The sequence below is a fragment of the Crinia signifera genome, chromosome 9 (genome assembly GCF_055691185.1).
Source record: "Crinia signifera chromosome 9, ASM5569118v1, whole genome shotgun sequence".
Classification (NCBI taxonomy): domain Eukaryota; kingdom Metazoa; phylum Chordata; class Amphibia; order Anura; family Myobatrachidae; genus Crinia; species Crinia signifera.
In genome coordinates this window covers 148440212-148463062 of record NC_139225.1, presented here as the reverse complement: position 1 = coordinate 148463062, position 22851 = coordinate 148440212, and the positions used below count along the sequence as shown (strand labels likewise).

The window sequence follows — 22851 nt, the reverse complement described above, 5'->3', positions numbered from 1 at the left end:
CTCCTAGATCTGTGAAGTTCACGCAAGTAGTCTTCTGCGTCTGAGGGGGTCGAAAAGTCCTTGAAGGATGTCCCATCGTAGATACGCAGCTTAGCTGGGTATAGCAGCCCAAATTTCCTTCCGTCTGAAGCCAAAGCTGAGCAAATAGTGGAAAAGGCTTTTCTGGCTTTTGAGAGCTCAGCTGAAAAGTCCTGAAAGATAAAAAGTTTGTGACCTTCCCAAGTCAGATTTTTAACCTTCCGTGAAGCTGCCCATATCTCGGTCTTGTGAAGGTAGTTGAGACATTTGAACAGGGTCAGGGGCGGATCCAGGATAAAATGACAGGGGGGGCACCATGATAAAAGAGGGATTAGGTGGGGGCGGGCCAGTGTTAGTGGTGCCAGTGTACATGCTAAGAGAGCGGCAGAGAGAGGGTGGCAATGGGATTAAAAATAGGCCCTGGCATTTAAAGTACGCAGGCCCACCATGGCAACAAAAGTGAAGGATGTAGTTGTGTGTGCGCGCCGAAGGCGCGCTCTGGAAAAGGGGGTGTGGCCACTCAACAGGGGGCATGTCCTTGAGTGTAGTGTACAACACCATATACAACTTCTACACATTATGCTACAAAATACTAGACCCCATTATACTTGCCCCTTACACATGATGCCAAATGGAATGAGCCAAAATTCAAACAATGCCACATGGATTGTGTCAAAATTCACATAACACATGGATTGAGCCAAAATTCACAAAATGCCAAATGGATTGAGCCAAAATTCACATAATGCCAAATGGATTGAGCCAAAATTCACATAATGCCACATGGATTGTGTCAAAATTCACATAATGCCACACGGATTGAGCCAAATTCATAAAATGCCATATGGATTGAGCCAAAATTCACATAATGCCACACGGATTAAGACAAAATTCGCAATACGCTTCATAAACAGGGACATTGTCCACCAAAGGCGCGCATTAAACATTTACACCAGTGGTTCCCAAACTTTTTTGAATCACGGCACCCTAGAGAATCAAAATATTTCCAAGGCACCCCTAGGCCAAATGCTTCTTATTGAGAAATTCAGAGAAAAAATATTAAATTAAGTGCATTGTGTTTATATGTTACAGTTATCTGGTGAGGGACAGGGATTTGCTTTTGTTTGTCCATATATATTAGGATTGGCATCCACAAGCACTGGTTTTGCCTGGTACATTGACCATAAATAATATGAATTGATCCTGGTCCACCAACCCAAGGCACCCCTGCAAGTGTCCTGAGGCACCCCAGGGTGCCTAGGCACACAGTTTGGGAACCACTGATTTACACCATAATGTCCATTACACGTTAAGTTACACGCCATTATGTCCATTATGTATTATGCCAAACACCATAATGCCTATTAAAAATTATGCTACATACAGTAAGTGCTGCTTATCTACATGCTCATTGCCAAGGGTTTCATGCTCATTGCCAGAGGTTCCATGTTCGTTGCCATGTGGGATTACATGCTCATTGCCAAGGGGGAATACATGCTTGTGGTAAATGGGGGACAGCTGCCGCCAGGCAGAAGTGATAGCCACCGACAGTGTCAGAGCCTGGCTGTATTCAGAGCACTGCAGGTCCAGGCTATTTGAAATAATACCCCTTTCACACCAGAAAATGCGTTCCCAGGTTGGCCCCTTTTACACCAGCCTAGTCCCTACATTTTCTGGTGTGAGGGGTAGAGAAAACCACCCCTCCCCCCTTTAACCAGTTATATAGAAACATAGAATTTGACGGCAGATAAGAACCATTTGGCCCATCTAGTCTGCCCCTTTTTTACCCTTCAGGTAAACTCAACCCTTTTTAATCCTTATTTCTTTGTAAGGATATTCATATGCCTATCCCAAGCATGTTTAAATTGTTCTACTGTCTTAGCCTCTACCACCTCTGATGGGAGGCTATTCCACTTATCCACTACCCTTTCTGTGAAGTAATTCTTTCTAACATTTCCCCTGAACCTACCTCCCTCCAGTTTCAGTGCATGTCCTCGTGTTTTATTACTTGTTTTCCTTTGAAGAAAATTTCCCACCTGTACTATGTTAAAACCCTTGATATATTTGAAGATTTCTATCATCTCATTTAACCGGCTATATCTTCGGAACTAACTGACCCATTTACATGAGACAAGTATCATATTGAAGAACTTTTGAGTGGGCTTTGAATGATTTTGGTCCAGTGAAACTGGAACGTTTGGTTCCAGAGTAATCTGCCCTCAAAGAACATGAACAGCCATGAAATTACATTTCAAAAATAAAAAAAAAAATCGATTTACACGCTATACCTCTGGAACCGATTGACCGATATGGACCATCCTGTTATCATATTGAAGGCCCAGCGATTTGGAATTGAATGACATCAACCTCAAGCTCCTGTAATGCCAGGGGGGGAACTGGCAGCCGTCGGAACCGGGTGGGGGTCGGAATTGACGGGTCCCATATTATCCTATGGGGAAAAAATGTTACAGCTTTGCCAGGCGATATCTCCGGTTCCTGGGGGGCTATAGACATGGGGCTGGGCTCGTTGGAAAGCCCTGGTCCTCAGCTACAAAATGAATGACAGGGGGGGCACGTGCCCGGGTGCCCCCCCCCCTGAATCCGCCACTGAACAGGGTGACACGTGGACGTGGTCTGTTGGGGGTTGGTGGCGGGCCCACCCTGTGAACCCTCTCTATTACCATATCCTGACACTGAGTTTCAATGCCTAGGAGCGAGGGGAGAGTGTTGCGGACGAAATGGGCCAGTGCAGGACCCTTTACTGACTCAGGCAGTCCCACCAATCTAATGTTACTTCTTCTCGACCTATTTTCCAATTCTTCAACCCTGTTCCAAAGCTGGTAATTCTCTTTAGAGAGTTTGATTATGTCTCTCTGAGCGTTTGAAATGTCGTGAGCTACTGCCCCAATTTGATTTTCTGCTGTAGTCACGCGCTGCGTGAGATGTTTAAGCTGGGATGTAATATCCTCAACAGCCCTGTTAAGAAGAGGGGCCATTGTAGCATTGATTGCCTCGACCACCTCTTTATATGTCACTGGGGTGTCCAAACCTTGTCTGGTGTATCCCCCAGGAGAGGATCCTTCTGCCGCTGGCTTTTTGTGTGCAGGGAGAGGAGATTCTCCTACCTCGTCGGGCGCCATGTTTTCTGCAGCCCGCCTGCGTTCCTGGCGTGACTGCTGCGGCGTCTGAGCGGGTGCCGGAGTCGGTATGCGCTCCATTTCAGTACTCCTTATAATTGCGGGGATATTTGGAGTGAGGTCCGGGGGACCGGAGAGGCTCCAGGAGCCTTGTAACAGCGGCGGTGTCTGCGGCGGCAGCGGAGCTCAGAGACGGAGCTCCCTGTCCATCAAACCCGGAAGCGGAAGTCCTTTTTGGTATACTTTTGAGTATGCTGGTATTATTACTATCAAACCTCCTTACCAACATCCGGTCCTGGGAAACGTGTCAAGCTTAGAGATTCTATCTTGACCTAAACTGGGACGGGTAACACACTTCTTAGAACTCTGTATCATCTGCCCAATACCTGGCAGCAGTGCGAAAGCAGTATCCTTGACTTTGGGGATAAGAACGGATAGTGGGGGGGGAGACAAAAATAGGACCCAAAATAATGGAGAAAAACGGAGAAAAAAAACTTGTTAGTGATCCTTCCAACCTGTTACCAGTGGGGTGTGTCACAGTCCTTTTTGTAGCTTGTACAGGTTGCTTGACCTTAGCTGCTCTCCAGTCCTCCCGAAATGATGCCTCTAGCGATTTATTTCTTTTGCTCTTGAATGTAAGGACCTTCTGGGTTTCTGGTCTTTTGGCAGTAGGACGAACGTAACCGAATCTCTCTCTCTGCGACTTTGTTATTGAGGTAGTGCTGGTCAACAGGACTTGGGGTGGTTCTTTTCAAAGGTCTATCAAACAACCTGTATATGGCAAAGCATGGGAAACAACAACATCTCCTTGTTCATGGTTATGACAGTTCACAACAGTTGTCAACAAAGTCCTTTTGCTGCAGTTTTCCAGGTGTGGATACATCATTTGCATTATATTTGAAACATGGGTCAGTTCGTGGTGGGGTCTAGGATCTTCTTGTGGGATTACCATAACGTGTGACTGCCCGCCAAGCAATGTTTCGATGGGGACAAATGAGGTGGAGTTCTGAGAGTGATTCTACTACTACAGTATGCAGCACAATGGGCAGTGCCCCTGGCCATAGCAATTCTCTTTCAGCTATAACTTTACCCAGTTTGTTCTTGATAGTACCCTTCACCTTCTCCACCTTAGCAGTTATTTGGGGTCATCAGAGAGTGTGGGGTGTACCATCAGTCCCTAGAGGTTTACATATGACTTAAAACCTTTCATATACACTTGCGTACTCAGGGGTGCTTCTGGGCTACCATATCTATACACACAAACATCAACACATATATAAAAAATAAGTAAATAAATAACTAAACGCTTCTAGAGTGGACTGTACAAAGTCAATTTGTATTACCTGCAGAGGATCCTGCTGGAGGAGGGATGTGGAGATGGCTCTGTGGGAACAGCCGTTCCAGTATCTTTCCCCAGACAAGTAAGGCATGACCCTGTCGTCTTACCTGTCTGTGGGCACACCAGTAATTTCGGACTAATTTTCCACATACCTTCCCTGCCAAGGCAAGTCAGGCCATAGGCTATCTCTGCCCTGACAGTTTGGCATGTTCTCAGAGTCACTGGTTTTCCTTGTCCATCTTTCTATTCCTGTCCACATCCCTTCGGCTTCCAGACTGCTTCTCCTGCAGGGGACACAAATCTTGTATTTCTATGTGAATACACTGACATTTACAGGGGGAACACAAACATTATCCGCAGAGCGCATGGCTCACCCAGCTGCCTTGCCAGCATGTTCATTATCAAGTGACACTGAATCCTTATCGAAGGTGTGGGCTTTACACTTGATAACTGCCACTCTGTCCGGCAGCTGTGTGGCTGTCATGAATCTTTTGAACTTACAACGCTTGCGCCACTGGAGTGCCAGCTACTGAAACAAACATCTCTGAGGCGCCATAGGGCCCAAGATCTTCTGTATTACCCCAACAAACGTACTTGGAGTCGGCATAAATATTGGCTGTTTTTTCTCTCAGCCCGCAGCACTACTAATGAGGCTGCTGTTGCTGAGTGAGACGTCCAAGGGGTCTTCTCCATCTATCACGGTATAGCCAGTGTACAATTTTCCCATCTCAGTGTTCTCTGTGGCAGCTGTCATTAGTGAAAAGAAAGAGGGAAAAAAATGAATTACCTCTTCCAATGGGTTGTTACCACCCTTTGGGGACATGCTGCAAAGGTCTGATTCAAACATGCCATGCAATCATATTCGTCTAGGGTCCCACTAACTTCCACCATTCCAGCAACCTCAGCCTCAGCCCCCCACCCTTTGTGCCTTGGAGGGCACACCTGGTAAGAGTGTTGCTGGGTTTACAATATTACCCATTTTACTGGTAACATTTATAGAATTCATCAATGCAAGTTCCCATTTAGTGAACTTGGCTGATGAATATTTTTCTCATGTTTAGGCAGAATTTTAGGAGTGTCCAGACTATATGAGTAGGATAACTTAGTTAAAACATACCCCAACACCATATCCTCAAGCTTGTTTACCGGTAGTGCTATGGCAACTATACTGTGTAGACAAGTGGGAGACGTTCGAGTAACTGGGTTTTAATTGTACACTGCAGTACGACATTGGTCAGGCTGGCATCACCAGGTTTCTTAAGTCATTATGTCTGTCGCACACTCAGCAGATGCCTAGTATTCCAAATCATATGGTCTCCTATGTCAGTCATACCCAGGGCAAGGGCTGTAATCACGCCTGTTTCTCATTCTTTACTATCCACATCTGTCTGTGAGGACATGGGTTTTGTGATTGCACCTATTCATATGTAAATGCGTTTTACAACCCTTTTCATTCTCTGTTGAAGGGGAATGCTTTGTGCACTTCTTTGACTGCTTTTCACAAGATGGTGGCTGTGGTTGCCCTGGGTAACGTAAGGAGCAATGCTTAAGGTTACTGGGACTTTGTTCAAAATTTACTGAAAAATAGTGTGACTACTCTCTTGTCCACTCGTGCTGTTTTATGGGGTACTGCATATTCATAATAGGTATTTCTCTGCTGGGTGTGCGACAGATTTTTTGAACTACTTTTCTATCATTTGTGGGGTTGTGGTTACTAATGTGTCCCAGATTCCCCCCTCCCTCCCCCCCCCCCCGTTCAGGCACAACTGCAATCTGTCCTGCGATACCTTATGTCCTGCCTCAGGAGGATACACCAGAAGTTGTCTATCGCCATCTGCTGGTGTTGTGGATGAGAAAGGACATAACAATAAATCATTGACCCATTGTATCGGTAAGGACAGTGTGCAATCCTGCAAGACCTGGGGGAGAGGTTTTGTGGCTCTCTAAAGTTTCTGGAACAGAAGAGTAGGAGGAAAAATGGAAAAAGAAAAAAAAATCAAAAGGGTAGAAAAATTAATGACAGCAATATGTACATTTATTGCAACAGAAATTTATCTTTTATTTGGATGACACCAGGATTTGGCACTATGGGGGAATTGGCTCTCAACTATTTGGTTCTCACCCTTTCAACTCCTGTTCTGATCTGTAAGCCCTCCCTCCTTTCTCTTACCCAGTGGGGTTGTGACTATGGGCTGTGTCTATGGGTGTGGAGGGTAGGGGGTTGTTGGGGGAGGGGGAATCAGACATTGTGAAGTGAGGGGGAAGGGGCCACAGTCCCAAAGTCTTGTAAAACAGTTCAAACAAAGGGAGAGGACCAGAGGAAGCCCCGAGGGCTAGATCTCTTCTTCCTCAGGGATATTCCTAATGCAGTGGTTCCCAAACTGTGTGCCTAGTCACCATAGGGTGCCTCAGGACACATGCAGGGGTGCCTTGGGTTGGTGGACCAAGATCAATTTATATTATTTATGGACAATGTACCAGGCAAAACCAGTGTTTGTGGCTGCCAATAATAATATATGTGGACAAACAGGAGCAAATCCTGTCCCTCACCAGATAACTGTGACATATAAACACAATGCACTTCATTTAATATATTTTTTTTCTGAATTTCTCGATAAGAAGCATTTGGCCTAGGGGTGCCTTGAAAATATTTTGATGCTCTAGGGTGCCGTGATTCAAAAAAGTTTGGGAACCCCTGTCCTAATGGAATAATCCCTGAGCAAGCTGTGTACCACAAAAATATTTTAAAACTTATACTTTCATTAATTCTTTATTACAAAGTCATGGGGAAAAACTCTCTGTGCTCTTTTAACATATACTGTAGGATCACAGATAATGTCCCTTATTTTTTTTGCACCTGGGCCCATGACTCTCTAGTTCCGCCACTGGCCAGACAGTTATTCACAGCCAAGGGTACCAAAGTGGTATCCTGCTGACCTGGAGAACATCCACCAGATGTCAGCAGAGTGAATTAGAATAAATGATATACAGAATTACAGCAAAGGACTGAATTACAGTAATAGACATAGAGAATGCGGATATTCTTATCACACTGAAAACTGAATCACACCATTCTGGCACCACAGCACTCACCAAAAGGTAACGTAAAACACCTATATACGTGTGAGTGATGTGAATTCCCTGGATAATAAAACCCAGAGGACCAATGTTAATAAATGTATTTTCTTTTTCACATTCCGTCGAATAATAAACCACTGACTGAAAAAGAAAGAACAGACTGTACTTTACAATCCAATTGATACATGATAAAAGGAAATATATACAAAGTAACAACTGTGTCTGAGACAATTGTATCAAGCCTAACAAAATACAAATCCTGGGCAGAATGCCAACAGGATGGATAATATTACAGTAAATTACTATCCAACACTAATCCCAGGAAATGTACCATACCCTGAAATAACAGAATCATTTTTGTTTAAACTGCAGCAACCAAGATAACTGACAGTGATCCTATCCTTTAAAATCTAGACGCACACTCTCTCTTAAATGCATTATTGGCACTTCACTATGGGGGTTATTCTGATTCACTTATACAGAAGAAAAAGAAGACTCCTGTGTGGGGGCACTCATTTACCAGTTTGATTTTGCAGTGTAAATGATTGCCGCTTTAAAAAAAACTGAAGATTTCTCACCAAACGTATTTGGTTCTGATGATCTTGTGGATAGTTTTTGGCTTCCACAAGTCAGGTTTTAATCCCTCCAGTTGTTGTTCCCTCATAAACTTGGACATGTCAAGGTAGAACCATGGAGTAACAAGAAATACAGGTGATATTGAGCGCTGATTAAAATATTCTGCACTGCAGCTGTACCAAAAGGGGAAATTACCTAAAACCCCTTAAAGTGGACAAAGCAAAAAGAAAAAAGAAGTATGGTACAGCGCTGTGTTGAATAATATAAATTAATTTATTAAAAATACACAATTTTATGGCCAACAATAGACAGACAAGACTCACAACATATAAAACTTGTTAGTCCATTCCCCTCTCAACCAGACTGGTTAATGATTAATCAAATGCATGCAAGATACTTTGTTAGTTTGTAAACAAGGCTTGGATTAATTATAAAACAACAGTCAACACTTGATGTGCACATGCAAGGTTAAATGGAGTATACTTAAGCTTCTCTCCAGTCTTGAGGCAGGGATGTGGTGTTTCCTTAGGGATTTATATGTACCACAATGCTTGTCTCCGACCGCTAGTTTGCTTCCTATTGCACGGTCATATCCAAGAGCGATTAGCAGGTGTCTGTTGGTAGCCGAAAACTGTCCCCTCTGACCTCTCAACGCGTTTCTCCGCCTCGAAAAACGTATCAGCGGCTTCCTCAGGAGTGGGAAACCATGGAGTAGTCCAGTTGTAAAGGATAGAGCTGTCCCACTTGTCCCATTTAAGGGTCCTCCACAAGGGTAGGAGGAAGAAGCGAGACATGGAGTTCCCTGCAGTGCCGGTACAAGTATCAATGAGAGTTCTGCGGATACAGTAACATGCAAAGAAGGCTCTCAGCGTAGTTGGAATGTCTGTATTGTCTTTGCCACCTTTGAGGGGATCTTTGTACATAACAATTCGCTTCACTCTGTCCATTTTGGAGCCCCAGATGAAGTGGAAAATAGCCCGTGTAATGGCCTTGCAGATCGTGGCCAGGCCTGGGCGGTGTACTGAAGAACGGGAAGAATCTCTTTCTGCAGCACAAAGGTTTTCCCTTCGATGGTAAGGTCTCTGAGACTCCACAGTCCAAGTTTCTGATGCATCATTGCAAGTCTTTTATCCCAGCACTTCAGGGCTGCTCCATCTCCCCTGAACCAGGATCTTGATGAGGTCTGGCTTGACGGTAAATGGGAATGGAGCAAAGGACAACAGGTGCCACTTTCCAAAGAGCATAGCCTCTGACTTCCCAAGGTTGACCCTTGCTCCTGAAGCATGACCAAAGTCTTCACAGATATGGATGAGAGCCGTCACCGATCTCTTGTCTGTGCAGAAGACAGTGACATCATCTATGTACAGCGAATACTTGGCCTCTGAGTGGTCTGGACCCTATGAGGTCATCCCTCTGATCTCTAGATTTTGTCTGATGGATACAGCGAAGAGCTCTATAACACAAACAACAAGAGTTGAAAGAGGGCAGCCTCTGACCAACGACAAGACCGGAAAGGGGTTAGTCTTCCAGCCATTCACCAACACCGAGCTGTGAATATCAAGGTACATCAGGTTAACATATGAACAGAACAGCTCACCAAGACCAAATTTGCGCAGTACCTTGCCCATTAGCTCATGGGAGACAGTCAAAGGCTTTTTCCTAAACAAGACTGATCATGGCCGTGCGCACTTTTTCCTGATCAAGACTGATCATGGGCGTGCGCACATTACGATCTTTCACGAAATGGACCGTGTCTCTGAGGAGGGCAAGGCTGTCTGCAATTCTGCAGCCAGGAATGCCACAGATTTGGTCTGGATGAATGATCTACCCAATGACAGCCTTCAGCCGGTTGGCAAGTACCTTGGGCCCTTATTCTGATCGGTGCGGATATTCCCGCATTCTTACGGAGCGGTCCGCACGCCACGGTGTTTTGCCGCATGCGGCCATCGTCCGTAGAAACGCCCACGTGTCCTCCGCATTCGGACGGACTCACTCTTTAAGAACAGGGCGTGTTTACGGACGACATACAAACCATGCGTGTGCGGGCAAAACACTCCGATTCTGCACGTTATTACAGAGTATTACAGAGTATGCTCGGAAATACCGCATCCGACCGGGAGCCAAGCGGTGCTACCGCCCGTAAGCGGAGTATTTACGCCAAACAACCCACTATTAAGTATCTTCTGCAATACATCACATGACCCACTTATTCAATTACCTATCCTCATAAAAAACTGCTTATTTGGAATTGGAATCAATTAGATGCCAATATATCCTTACAAGCATGCCTAACACATGCATTGCACACATTAACCCTTACAGCAATTTAAGTGCAATGGTTTGTATTAGACCCTGTGTAAAAGATTATAAACAATCTACACATATACTGTTTAATGTGCAAATAAAACCAACAACTGTGAACTTGCATAAACAATTTATTTGAAAACACAATTAACATATAAATAAAAAAATATCAAATAATAAATTAAATCAGCAGATCTCTGAGGTCCTGCAGGTCGGCTAGCAGGAGCCTCAAATGGTGCTCCGCCCGCAGGAGGGCCCCACGCACCCCCTCATCTGCCGGTGTGGTGTCATCTGTGGGCATGTCAAAGGGGCAAAAATTAGTCATGTTATTCATGCATACATTTCACATACTGCGACATAAATTGCACAAATGCTAGGTGACATGTGTGTGTATATATATATATATATATATATATATATATATATATATATCTATCTATGTAGAGAGATAGAGACACACATAGATAAATAGATATGACACATACATATATACATACATGCAAACTTATTTACTACATACTGTCTTTTTTTGCCTCTACCCTTTACTCTGCAGAAGACATAACAGTCATAGTGTTTCTTCTCAGTCACAACCCACCCATGACTAACCAATGACAAGCATGTCATGGCCTCCGTCAATAAGAACTTGTCACAATCTGCTCAGTCTAAGTTCAGTGATGGTTCGTGGCATGGGAGTTATGCAAATGTCAGGAATGCACAGTACACATCCTCAAAATCATAATTCTGTCTAAACCAACCTACAATTCTGTGAGGGCAAAAAAAAAATCGGAACTACAGGGGGTGTTTAGGTAGAGGAGGCTCCTGGGACACTGGCAACTTCTGACTCCATTCCAAGGTAGGCCGGGCCATACTCCATTTATAGCATACATCCTAGAGTTTATAAATAACATTCACCAACAATATAGATTCCACTATTTGATGGGTCATAATCTACGATTGCAGCAGGTGAATTTAATCCACAAATGATCCACTCATCCCTTTACTCCAGGATCCTGTTTAACTACAACGGTTATGTGGCAGTCAAAATGGAGCTCCAACCCATCCCACAAACCTGTGTAATTGAGAGGTGTCCTGGATGAAAGGGATGCCTTGGACACCCCATCTAACCCGTACCTGTATCTGTAGCTACCCACTTTGGGGTCTATATGAATAGTATTGGACCAAAATTTTTAATCACCAGTGCTACATAACAAATACCAGTACAACTACTTCATGAATGATGCATTATGTAAACATACCGATCTGCTGGGACTCCGGGGCTTGGCACGCCTCCTCCCCCTCGGAATTGGAATCCTCTGGGGCAACCGTGGCCTCCTCAGCCCCCTCCTCCGCCAGCTCCTCTGCCACCATGACCACGTCCACCTCCTCCGCCACAAGCACCTCCTCCTCCACCTCCTCCTCCTCCTCCACCTCCTCCTCCTCCACCTCCTCCTCCACCACCACCACCTCCTCCTCCACCTCCTCCTCCGCCACCAACACCTCCTCCTCTGCCACCAACTCCTCTAAAAACCTCCTCCACCACCACCTCCTCAGGCACCTCCTCCTCCTCCACCACCTCCTCCACCATCTCCTCCAACATTTCCTCCTCCTCCACTTCCTCCTCCTCCTCCACCCTTGCCGCCACCTCCTCCTCAGGGTCTTCGGCCTCTTCCTGGGCCAGGTCTGCCTCGGCCTCTTCACGGGCCTGTCGGGCTCGGGCTCGTGCTGTGTGGTAGAAAAAAAAATCATGGTCAATGTCGGGTCATTGGGGCACATGTATTAATCCATAACAAGACATACATGGAAGGGTGATAATGATGGCAAACGATGCAGGCAAGTAGCTCCTTACTGTTAATGGACTAAAAAATGTGACATTTAAATTATTATGTGATTGTTATTAATTTGTTCAAACATTACAACCCTGGCATTTATCAATGTGTAACACATATTAGATCTGGCACATTGTATGCATCAGAATCCTCAATGCTATGTCATTACATATAAAAGTTACATGACTGCATGTTAACCAGGAAGAAGCACACATAACAGTCTATGGACTTTTAAACCCATGGACACCCACTTATCATGAGACACATGTTATTGTTTATATATGCTATGTTGTAAGTGCGAAATTTCATAGCTAAAATACTCACAATCAGCAATTTCGCCCCTGATTTGCTGCAAGAGCTGGGGCTGGCGCCTGCGGAGGTCCGACCACCGCCTCTCGAGCTGCCCGAGGGACCTCCGCACCCGAGTGCGGGCGTAAATACGGCGCCCTGCCGCAGCATAGGCCCTCCGCTTATGGCGGTTAGTGATAAAGGGCCCCGCACGGCCCAGCCTTGTCTCCATGACGGAGACCAGAACCCTCAGCTCCGCATATGTAAAGGGGTCTGCCCTTCGTGTCTCCGCCATGTTAACAATGGCATCTATCAACCAATCAGGTGGTGGCATTGGTTGATCACAGTTATTTGTGTTAATAACTTTATTGTTCATCTTTACATGAACAGCGTCTCTGCGCCAACACAAATGGTGACAAATTTGCATGCCTTCAAAACAGTAGTGCTGATGTATGGCAATGAACAAATCTGATATATATATAAAACACAGTGTGTATGCACTTAGCAAATCCAATGACGCCTCGCTCCGCCAAGCAACGCGTGCTATAGCTTAGCAACGCATAGCTGTAGTTAGCATTACTTACTCTATGCATCTATGTGTATGCGTACATTTATGTGTAAAAGACACATACACATACTTGCAGGTATCCTGAGACCAGCATTATACACCAGCCCTGCCTGCCTGCCTGCCTGGGTGCCTGCTCCTTGAAATGTTGAAACATGTGAATAAATTCAAATATCATATATATATATATATATATATATATATATATATATCTGCAAACAAATCATACATCAACACAGGAAAAAATCCCCAACACATTAGAGAATAAATCAATGTACTCACCAGTCATCAGGGATAGTATCAACTACAATAATGAAGATATAACAAACACATAAGATCCCTTGTACAAGGTATAATAATTAGCACCTATATTGAACTTCCCCCAAAACTAAGCACATATGATAAATATCTCCTATTTCTTTGCCATTAGGAGGGCAGGCTGGCTAATTTTAGTTTTGTAACACTGACAACTAACACACTGTACTTATTTGAAGGGCTGATTTTGACTAAAATTGGTGTGTTCTGTCAACTCGATAACATGTACCTGAAGTATCTTTGCGCCACAGAGTCCCGCAGCTGGTATCCCCTCCGGCATTCAGGGGCGCGGGATGGGCGCATGGGCGGATCTTGCGGCTCAGATGGTACCTCCCACTCATCAAAGGGTATCTCACGCCGCACAGCAATGTTGTGGAAAAATATACACAGGCCCACGATCCTCGACACCATTTGAGGCGCATATTGTAAGTCACCACCAGTGCGGTGGAGCACTCTAAATCGACCTTTTAAAAGGCCAATTGAGCGCTCCACCACTTGCCTGGTGGCAACATGCGCCCGATTGAATGCCTCCTGTGGGCCCGGTGCTGGGTAGCTGTACGGCGTAAGTAGCCAGGGCGTACATGGGTAACCGGAGTCACCCAGAACCCACGCATCACGGCCTTCCAGCTCTTGGAGTCTTTGCCATATCCCGGTTTGTCGGATGACATGAGAGTCATGGGCACTTCCGGGAAACTTCGAGTTGAAGGCGAGAATTTCCATGGATGGGCCACATACCACCATCACGTTCAGTGAGTGGAACAATTTGCGGTTCCTATATATCTTCTCACTTCGAGATGGAGGCACAAATGGTACATGGGTGCCATCCACAGCCCCTATCACATTAGGGAAGCCAGCAATTTGATGGAAGGCCTGCTGGCTTCTGCGCAGGGTCTCGGTGGCAAATGTCATGGCCATGAAGTGCCCCTTGCGCCTGAACATGGCCGACGTCACACGCCTCAGGATTCGGCAGAAGGCCGGCTGAGATATTCCAGCAAGTACTGCCACTACTTGTTGGAATGATCCTGAGGCGCAGAAATGCAACACCGCCAGCAGCTGTGTGTGAGGCGGAATTGCTGTCGTGATCCCGTGTAGAGGTTCCAGATCGCTCTGAATTAAGGTGAGCAGATCCAGAATGACATGTGGCGGTAACCGGTACCTAGTAAGTACCTCATCATCGGGCATAGCAAACAGAGTCACCCGTGTGCGATAGATTCTAGCACGTCCTGGCCTCCTTGGCCGACGAGTGGGGAGAGCCGCAAGTGCCCTTAGCCTCCTCTCCATGTAGCGCATCATTGCTTCAGCAACCTATAAAGAAATGAACATAAATACTGATGCACCTATGCACATAATGGCCATATCCCACTACAAATAGATTTGTAGCCTTCAATACGTACAATAGATGGCCGCCCCGTGAAATCCCTCAGATCCATTTGACTCTATAATGATGACACAATAATATGAACTCAATACACACCGTCCAAAACACTCAGATAAAGGTGTCAGCATTTTTTGCCGACATCATGTACTATGAGACATTTCATCTATTGCTGGGACATGTTGTCCTGCAATAGATGAACCCACACAGGTTTAAGACCTGTGAGTGAAATAGTGAACATGTGACATGTTGCAATAATGCTACACGCACTTTGCTGGCCCAACAATCTGTAGTCAGTGAGGCAATGGTGCATACATTCATACACTTACATTGTTAATGGATATCATATCTACAAGGAGCATGGAAGAGCTTACCTTAGACCCTGACAAGTCCAGATCTGGAGACAAATGATTCTAGCAGCAAGTCACTATTTATAGGCCTCTCACATGTGTGGTCTATAACAGTAGAGATGAGTATTGCATGACTTGTGGCCTGGATTATCTAAGGGATTGGGCTACTTTTAGCTTGCAATCAAACGCCACAATACCACAGTAGTCATGAATCAAATGTCATGTCATGCTAGCAAATAGCATGTGTATTGTGCAATAGTCACAGGTGTATCAGAAGATTCTATGCAATGTTAGCATTGGTGCCCAGTATTTCATGTAGAACTTTCGCCAGGTTTTACACAATGGAATTTCCGCCACCGTATGCGGCGCGAAAAAACAGCGACGTACGCTCACGCACGGAACGCAGCTGCCGCTGATGTCCGCCAAACAGGATACACAAACAGTATATAAAGGTGTATTAGAAGGTGACCATGTTGTTGCTAACATGTCTGGATCACAACCAGAGGTGGACCCAGATCTGCAGCAACTATTTGACCAGATGGACTCCAGCACCACCTATGTGCCACTGCACATGCGGCCAGTGGGTAATGAGGAGGCTGCTGGCCCTTCTACAGCAGGGCAACCTGCACCTGACCATTCTACAGCAAGGCAACCTACACCTGGCCCTTCTGCAGCAGGCCAACCTGCAGCTGGCTCATATGCACCATCAGCAGAATTGATTGGAACACAACCGGGGACTTCACAAGGTAGTACCATGGCCAGCACTTCAAGTGCAGCGACACGTGACAGGGGGCGTGGCCAAGGACGTGGCAAGGGGAGAGCCAGGGCAACAGAGGAACCACCCAAAAAAAATAAGGCATATGAAGCACAGGAGCTTGCCATCCTGGTTCCCCGAGCACGTGATTGGATTGAGTGTCCATCGGAGAAGCTGACACACACACGCAGATGGAAGATTTGGGAACAGATAACGGCAGAGATTAATGAAGTAGCGCCACAAGTTCGTGAGACGGACCATGTGAAGAAGAGGCAAGTTGTTTTGTGATACATGTGCCCAGTAATAGCCAAGTAATGATTGAATTGATGCTTAGATGGATTTTGCAAATGGCCCGTGAGGTTGTTACGATACACATACATTATTGCCATGTTATTTCGGTGAGAGTTAGAGTAGGGTGATTGTGAATGTGTATTGTAACGGTGGATATCATAGTTGCATGTAATATTATCTTTTGGACATTAATCACATGTCGTAATATGTAGCACAGAGCAATGGCTGCAACAGCTAACATCTGGAGTGACATGTATTAATATGTCAACTTACATTGCAGGTGGCAGGACTTCAAAACCAACCTGAAGAGGAAGATGACCAAGCGGTGGGAACACAGCCAGACATTTGGGGCCGGGCCCATGCCATCAGGGCTAGAGCTCACCCCCCTGGAGTTGATGGCCGAGAGCTGTATATCAGTTGAGGAGATCAGGGGGGTGAGCACGATGGATAGCGAGGCCCCAGCTGAAGTGTTTGCGTCTTTTCTGGAAGGTAAATATTGGTCATGCCATAAACTTGTGCAAGTAATTATCTTAGAATGTCTCCTAATTGTGTTTATCTTTTTCCACAGACACCCCACCGCTTGGTGCCGACTCTGCTCAGGAGGTGGAGGAGTCCGTGCCACCTGGCCCCAGTGGTAGGCCTGTGCAGCAGCAGCCATCGGCCCAAGCCGATTTGGCCGCCTTGGCCCAGATGCTTGGGGACATCAACCAGCAGGGAGACTTGGCATCAGAACGGATGCATAGGACCGAGGAGATCCTGGCGAGCTTGGTCAGCACCCAGCAGGCCATCGCTGCGAGCATGCAGGCCATGGCTGAGTCACATCAGGCCATGGCTGCAAGTGCTCAGGTGCTGGCCGAGCAAGCCACCCGCCAAAATGATCTCCTCCTCCACCATAATGAGCTTATGGTGGAGCTGGTTACCAGCAACAGGGTCCTAATGTCATCCGTTTCTGGTGCATTACCACCGGCAACACTCCCTGCTGGCAGGAGGGGTAGACCAGCCAACCCCTCAACATCATCTGCTCCACCTGCCCCAGCATCTGGCCGTCCCCGAAGAGCTGCTGCACAGGCCAAGGAGCCTACCAAGGCCAAACGTGGTCGCAAATGAACTTGTGGCTGCATTAATCTCCACCGTTATGTGGTCCCAAATCTTCCATTGTGCTGTGTGTGTCAGCTTCTTGTGTCCAATCACGTGCTGAGGGTAACCAGATGAGCCCTTGCTTCATATGTCCTTTTTGGTTCCCCTGTTGCCCTCTTTTGCCTGCCATTACTGTCAGCTGTACTTGAAGTGATGGCCATGGTACTATCTTGTGAAGTCCCCGGTTGTGTTCCAAATGATTCTGCTGATGGTGCATATGAGCCAGCTGCAGGTTGGCCTGCTGCAGAAGGGCCAGGTGTAGGTTGCCCTGCTGTAGAATGGTCAGGTGCAGGTTGCCCTGCTGTAGAAGGGCCAGCAGCATCCTCATTTCCCACTGGCTGCATGTGCAGTGGCACATAGGAGGTGCTGGAGTCCATCTGTGTGCAATTATATTTGTTTTGTATTATTATTTATTTTGCTACATTCCTGCCATGTTGTTTCTTTTTTGGATTTTGTATTTTTTGGTCATTGCATCACAGTGGCATTGACTGTGACATGTATAGAAATAAATTTGTTTACTTTACCCAAAAATGTGTGGTTTCATGAGTACATGTCGAATACACATGTGTATTGCTAGTATTAATATTCTGTCATGTCCATTGTTAGCAGTTTTTAAGTGTCTGACAAGTACAGGATATGTGGGTGTTTAGTAAGGGTTCCTTGAAGCAGCAATGGTTTCAATTAAAGCACTGACAAGCGGCCTATTAGTGAGTAATGAGTAAAGGAGTAGATTCTATTGGGTTCAGGTGTTAATGCTTGTAGTCATTAGGCGGTACGTTCGCCTACCGCATGAACGAGTGGTGTCCGCAAAGCAATAGTACACTTGTGGACACCGCACATTTCTTCCCTTTTTGATCGCGTGCATTCGGAGTGCTATCCGAATGTACGCCCCCCAACATAAGTGTACTCCCCCGTGTCCGCCCATGTTTCCGCCCCGTTTTGCCCACTTTGAAACTACGCCCATGTGACATTCCGCATGACGCCCATAATACGCCCATATTTCCCGACTGATTGCGGGGAACAGTTTTGTACGGGATTTGGCCGAACTGGTACGGAGTCAAGGCGTGGCACATGCGCGTTGCGTTCTCCACGCATGCGCAGACGCCGAAAAGACGCGATCCGAAAGTATGCGGTAAAGTCCGCGTCAATCAGAATAAGGGCCTTGGTGAGGATCTTGTAGTCCACATTCCAGAGAGAGATGTGCCTCCAATTTTTTCAGCTCGCATCTCTCCCCCTTCCACTTATGCAAGATCGTGATCATTCCTTCCCTCAGAGAAGGAGGCATTTTGCACTCCATCACCATCTCCTCATACAGCTTGAACAGGTCCAGGCCAATGAGATCCCACAGCACAACGTTAAGCTCTGCTGGGAGACCATCACTGCCCAGAGTCCTGCCTTGCCTAAATGATTTAGTGGCAGAGAGCACCTCCTCCAATGCCAAGGGAGCATCCATGGCTTATTTACCTGCAGGATCAATAGTGTTAGTCATACCTGACAGAAACTTATCCGCCTCATTGGTGTCTGTAGTCTTAGGGGAGTAGAGGTCGCTGTAATATTCACAGACAACCTTCATCACTCCCTCCTTCCCCTGTCTGGGGATGCCATTCTCATCTTGCAGCTCGGCCAGGGGTATGTGGCCAGAGTGGAGTTTCCTGAAAAAGAAAGAAGAATACTTCTCACCCTTCTCCAGATTCTCCACCTTAGAACGGAATGCAATGCATCTGGACTCCTCCTTAAAGTGCCTTTTCACGCTCTTTTTGGTCTTGTCCAGGTCATTCTTCATGTCCCAGCAGCACCGCTGGAGATCCACCGGATACTGGCGCTCAGGTGCAGTTTTCTGAGGTTCCTCTTATGGTCGCTTGACTGGATACACCCTTTGACCTGAAAGAAACTGCGGATGTTAGATTTGGCATATTGACACCTGTCAGACATACAGTCAAAATAACATTTGTCATTCTACCATGTGATGTAGGCATACTTAAACTCAGCCAGTACTTCCTCCCTTTCCAGTAGGGCACAGTTCAACTTCCAGGAGCCTGGGGCAGATGGAAAACCATGGCCCAGAACCCCTTGGAAGAGAATGGCCCTGTGGTCAGAGAAGAAGCAGGGAACCATAGAATGCCTTGCCTGCTGCACTGCTCGGGAAGTGAACACAATGTCAATGCGGGAATGCACGGTACCATTAGAGAGGCTCCACGTGAATTTCACTGAGCCAGCCCCCATGGAGCCCACAGCATCCTGGAGTGATGCTTCAGCCACCGTTTCCATGAGCAGGTTGGATGTGATATCCAGCTTTGCAGAGTTGCAGGTGCTTCGACCATCCCCTTCGATCAGGCAGTTGAAGTCCCCGGCCGTCACTACAGCCCTGGTGGTGGCAAGCTGGGTCCGCAGGGTCTGGAATAGTTTCAAATGCTCATTCTTAATATGTGAAGCATACACGCAGATTAGCCTGATAGGCTCCCCTGCCCAGGAGCCATCTATGACCAGTAACCTGCCGCAGACAAACTCCTGAACAGAGTCTAACGTGAAGAGGCTACCACTAATCAGAATGGCTACCCCTGCAGACTTACTCACACCTCCACCGGACCAGTTGGATGGACCATGGGACCACTGCTGGGCCAGGTGCTTGTAGGATCTGGAGAAAGGGAGAGCGCATTCCTGCAACATATACACATCACATTTCTGAATGTCAAGAAAGGTAAAAAACAGATTGACGTCTGCACTTATCCTTAATACTCCTCACATTAATGGTAAAAAGATTAAAAGCTACCATTTGTTAGGAGAAAAGGCAGGGTTAGGTCATAGTACATTTACATTACCACTCCCATCGGGAGGGGCTTCCTCTGGGTCAGCAACTGGATCTCCCTTCTGGGGTGTCTAGATGATATCAAGCAGTTGGTTTATCTCGCACAGGCTGTTGAGCTCAGGTACCCTGGTCTCATCATAGCCTTCCACCAAGGCCTCCATCTCCTCCTCGAGGTAAGGGGGGTCATGAGCTCACTCGACAGACTCCACTCCTGTCCAACTCCTTCCTCTTCCTTCTTGGTTGGGCTGTACCTGCAGGGGCAAGAGGTGGAAACTATTCCTCAGAGAGGAGAGGGACAGTGGTGGAAAGAGTGGTAGGTTGGATCAGAGGTCGGGAGGGTGAGGGAGGAGGTGGTGCGAGAAGCAGGGGTGGAGTTACTGTCACAGAGGGAGGGAGGGGAGGAGGCTTAGGAATGGTGGGGGAAGGTTTCTTACCACCTTGCTTTTGATGGTTCTGCTTCCTTGGTACAGGCATGGGGGGTACCTTGGGGGTCGCATCCACACCCCTTACTGCATTGGCGTAGGACCTTACCCTGTCGGGACAGTCCCTGTAGAGATGATCCACTTTGCTGCACAGGTTGCAGGTCTTCTTTGTGGGGCAGTCCTTTGTCTCATGGCCAGCCAAAGAAAACTCTGGGTGGGGGCACACTTACAACATAGGCAAAATGGGATTATGAATGTACAATTGAAATGCAAAACTGTATTTGATATGCTTTAAAATAGGGAAGTTCCTACTATTTAAAATGAATAGAGCACTGCAAAAATATTTGTGGATATGAGGCAAAAACCTTGCCCAGAGGAGACCTGCATTGTTTCAATATTGTTATTGAGTGGTCCTTATTTTTCCTATGATTACAACCAGCTAAGGTATTATGTATAATAGGATTTAAATCATAGGACCTTTCTTTTGTGATAAAACCAGTGGTTTCCAAAACAGCAGGTGCTGCAAACAAATGGTGATAAGTTTTGATTGTAATTATAGCAGCTATTCGCTGGGGGGGCAGTAGAGTTATTTGTAGCAAAAATGCCGAAAGTGCGGCTAACAATTTATTGTAATATTCGCAAACCAAAGAGATTGATCCACTCGACTAAGCCAGTGGTTTCCTTAAGACCTAACAGCTTGTATAGAGCCGGCTGTCTGGCGGTCTGCTGCTTGTATGCGTCTCTTCGGTTGCGCTGCTTCTGGCGTCCAGTCTCTGCAGCGCCGGTCACGTGAGTGCACCATGTGAACCGGCTGTAACCTAACGTACATTTCGCCACGCTTGTTCACAGGGGGGGGGGGGGGGTGCGTCTGTGTGCACCCAGGGCACTCTTCACATTTTAGTGGCTCCACAACACTATGGCATCTACCCTTGGGAAGATGCTAAACATAAGAATGAAAGTGACCCATTCAGATTTTTCAGCAGAATTAGTTTACTAAATACACTCCATTGTGAGTGACTGGCTGCATCTTATGTACTCTGCTTCCAACTCAGTCACTCACACTGTCTCTCACTACCTGGTTCTCTAGCCTGTGATTGGCTGCATCCTATGTACTTTGCTACCCACTCGATCACAGGATAGAAAACCAGGTGGTGAGAGACATTGTCAGTAACTGAGTGGGAAGCACAGTACAGAGGATGCAGCCAGTCATAGTATAGAGAACAGGTCAGTGAGAGACAGTGTGAGTGACTGAGTGGGAAGCAGAGTAAAGAGGATGCAGCCAGTCATAGTATAGAGAACTGGTCAGTGAGAAGCAGAAGAGTGATTTGCACCAGTGAGTGAGCTGCAGCCAGTGTACTCCCTGCCTCCATCCCCCAGGATCACATGTAGACACAACGCTCTCACACGAGGAACACTGAGTGACAGTCCATAGATCATTCTATGTAACATCTGGATCTCTGTCTCCCTCTCAGTTCGCCCACAGGTGAAGGTCTCCAGTCACCAATCAGACGGTATCACAAAGCTCCACTGTCAGGTGTACGGGTTTCACCCCAGAGCTGTGGATGTGAAGTGGATGAGGAATGAGACAGACGAGGTTCCCTCACATGAAGCTAGAAAGATCCTCCCCCATCCTGACGGCACCTATCAGACCAGAGTCTCTGTGGAAGTCATACTCAGGGATGAGGACACTTACTCCTGTTATGTGGATCACAGCAGCCTGGATCAGACACTGACTGTTTTATGGGGTGAGTGTCAGCCATATTTGTGCCAATGGTAGGGTAAGAATGAGATAAAGTTAAGTTCTATATGGTTTTCAGTTATCATATAAAAACAATAGAACTAGTGCATCACTACTTGTAACATGCTTTTACCATGCACATTTCACCCATGTGTAGAACAGATCCCCACTGGAATATCCTGCCTACTGTACTGGACTTCTGTCTGAATTAATACTGTAATAGATCTTACCCAGAGCCATGCTACAGCTCTCCCCCTGTACAGCACGGCAGAAGTTATCCTCTGGTGCAAGTCTCAGCGGTTGCCTAGCAACTGGGACATTGCTCTGCCTGCTCGCAGGGGGCACTGAGTGCGGCCTGTTTCTGGGCAACTGGGACATCAGAGCATGACTTCTTCCCTTGTTGCCTTACAACCCCCGGAAGTGCTGCTACAGTATGTGCAGCACTTCACCTGCCCTCTATTATTACATTATTTACTTGGATGTCTTGTTTGATTGGTGCGGCTGTCTTATAACTTTACACCCGGCCAGCACA

General features: G+C 46.5%; 1 pseudogene across 1 annotated transcript in view; it reads left to right on the top strand.

Moving 5' to 3' along the window:
• Positions 1-22851, top strand: part of LOC146036974 (class I histocompatibility antigen, F10 alpha chain-like) — a 67301-nt pseudogene that overhangs the window by 21102 nt on the left and 23348 nt on the right. The window contains exon 4 of the transcript XR_014460975.1: positions 22054-22326. The product of XR_014460975.1 is annotated as a class I histocompatibility antigen, F10 alpha chain-like (transcript). The remainder of the gene's footprint in view (positions 1-22053; positions 22327-22851) is intronic.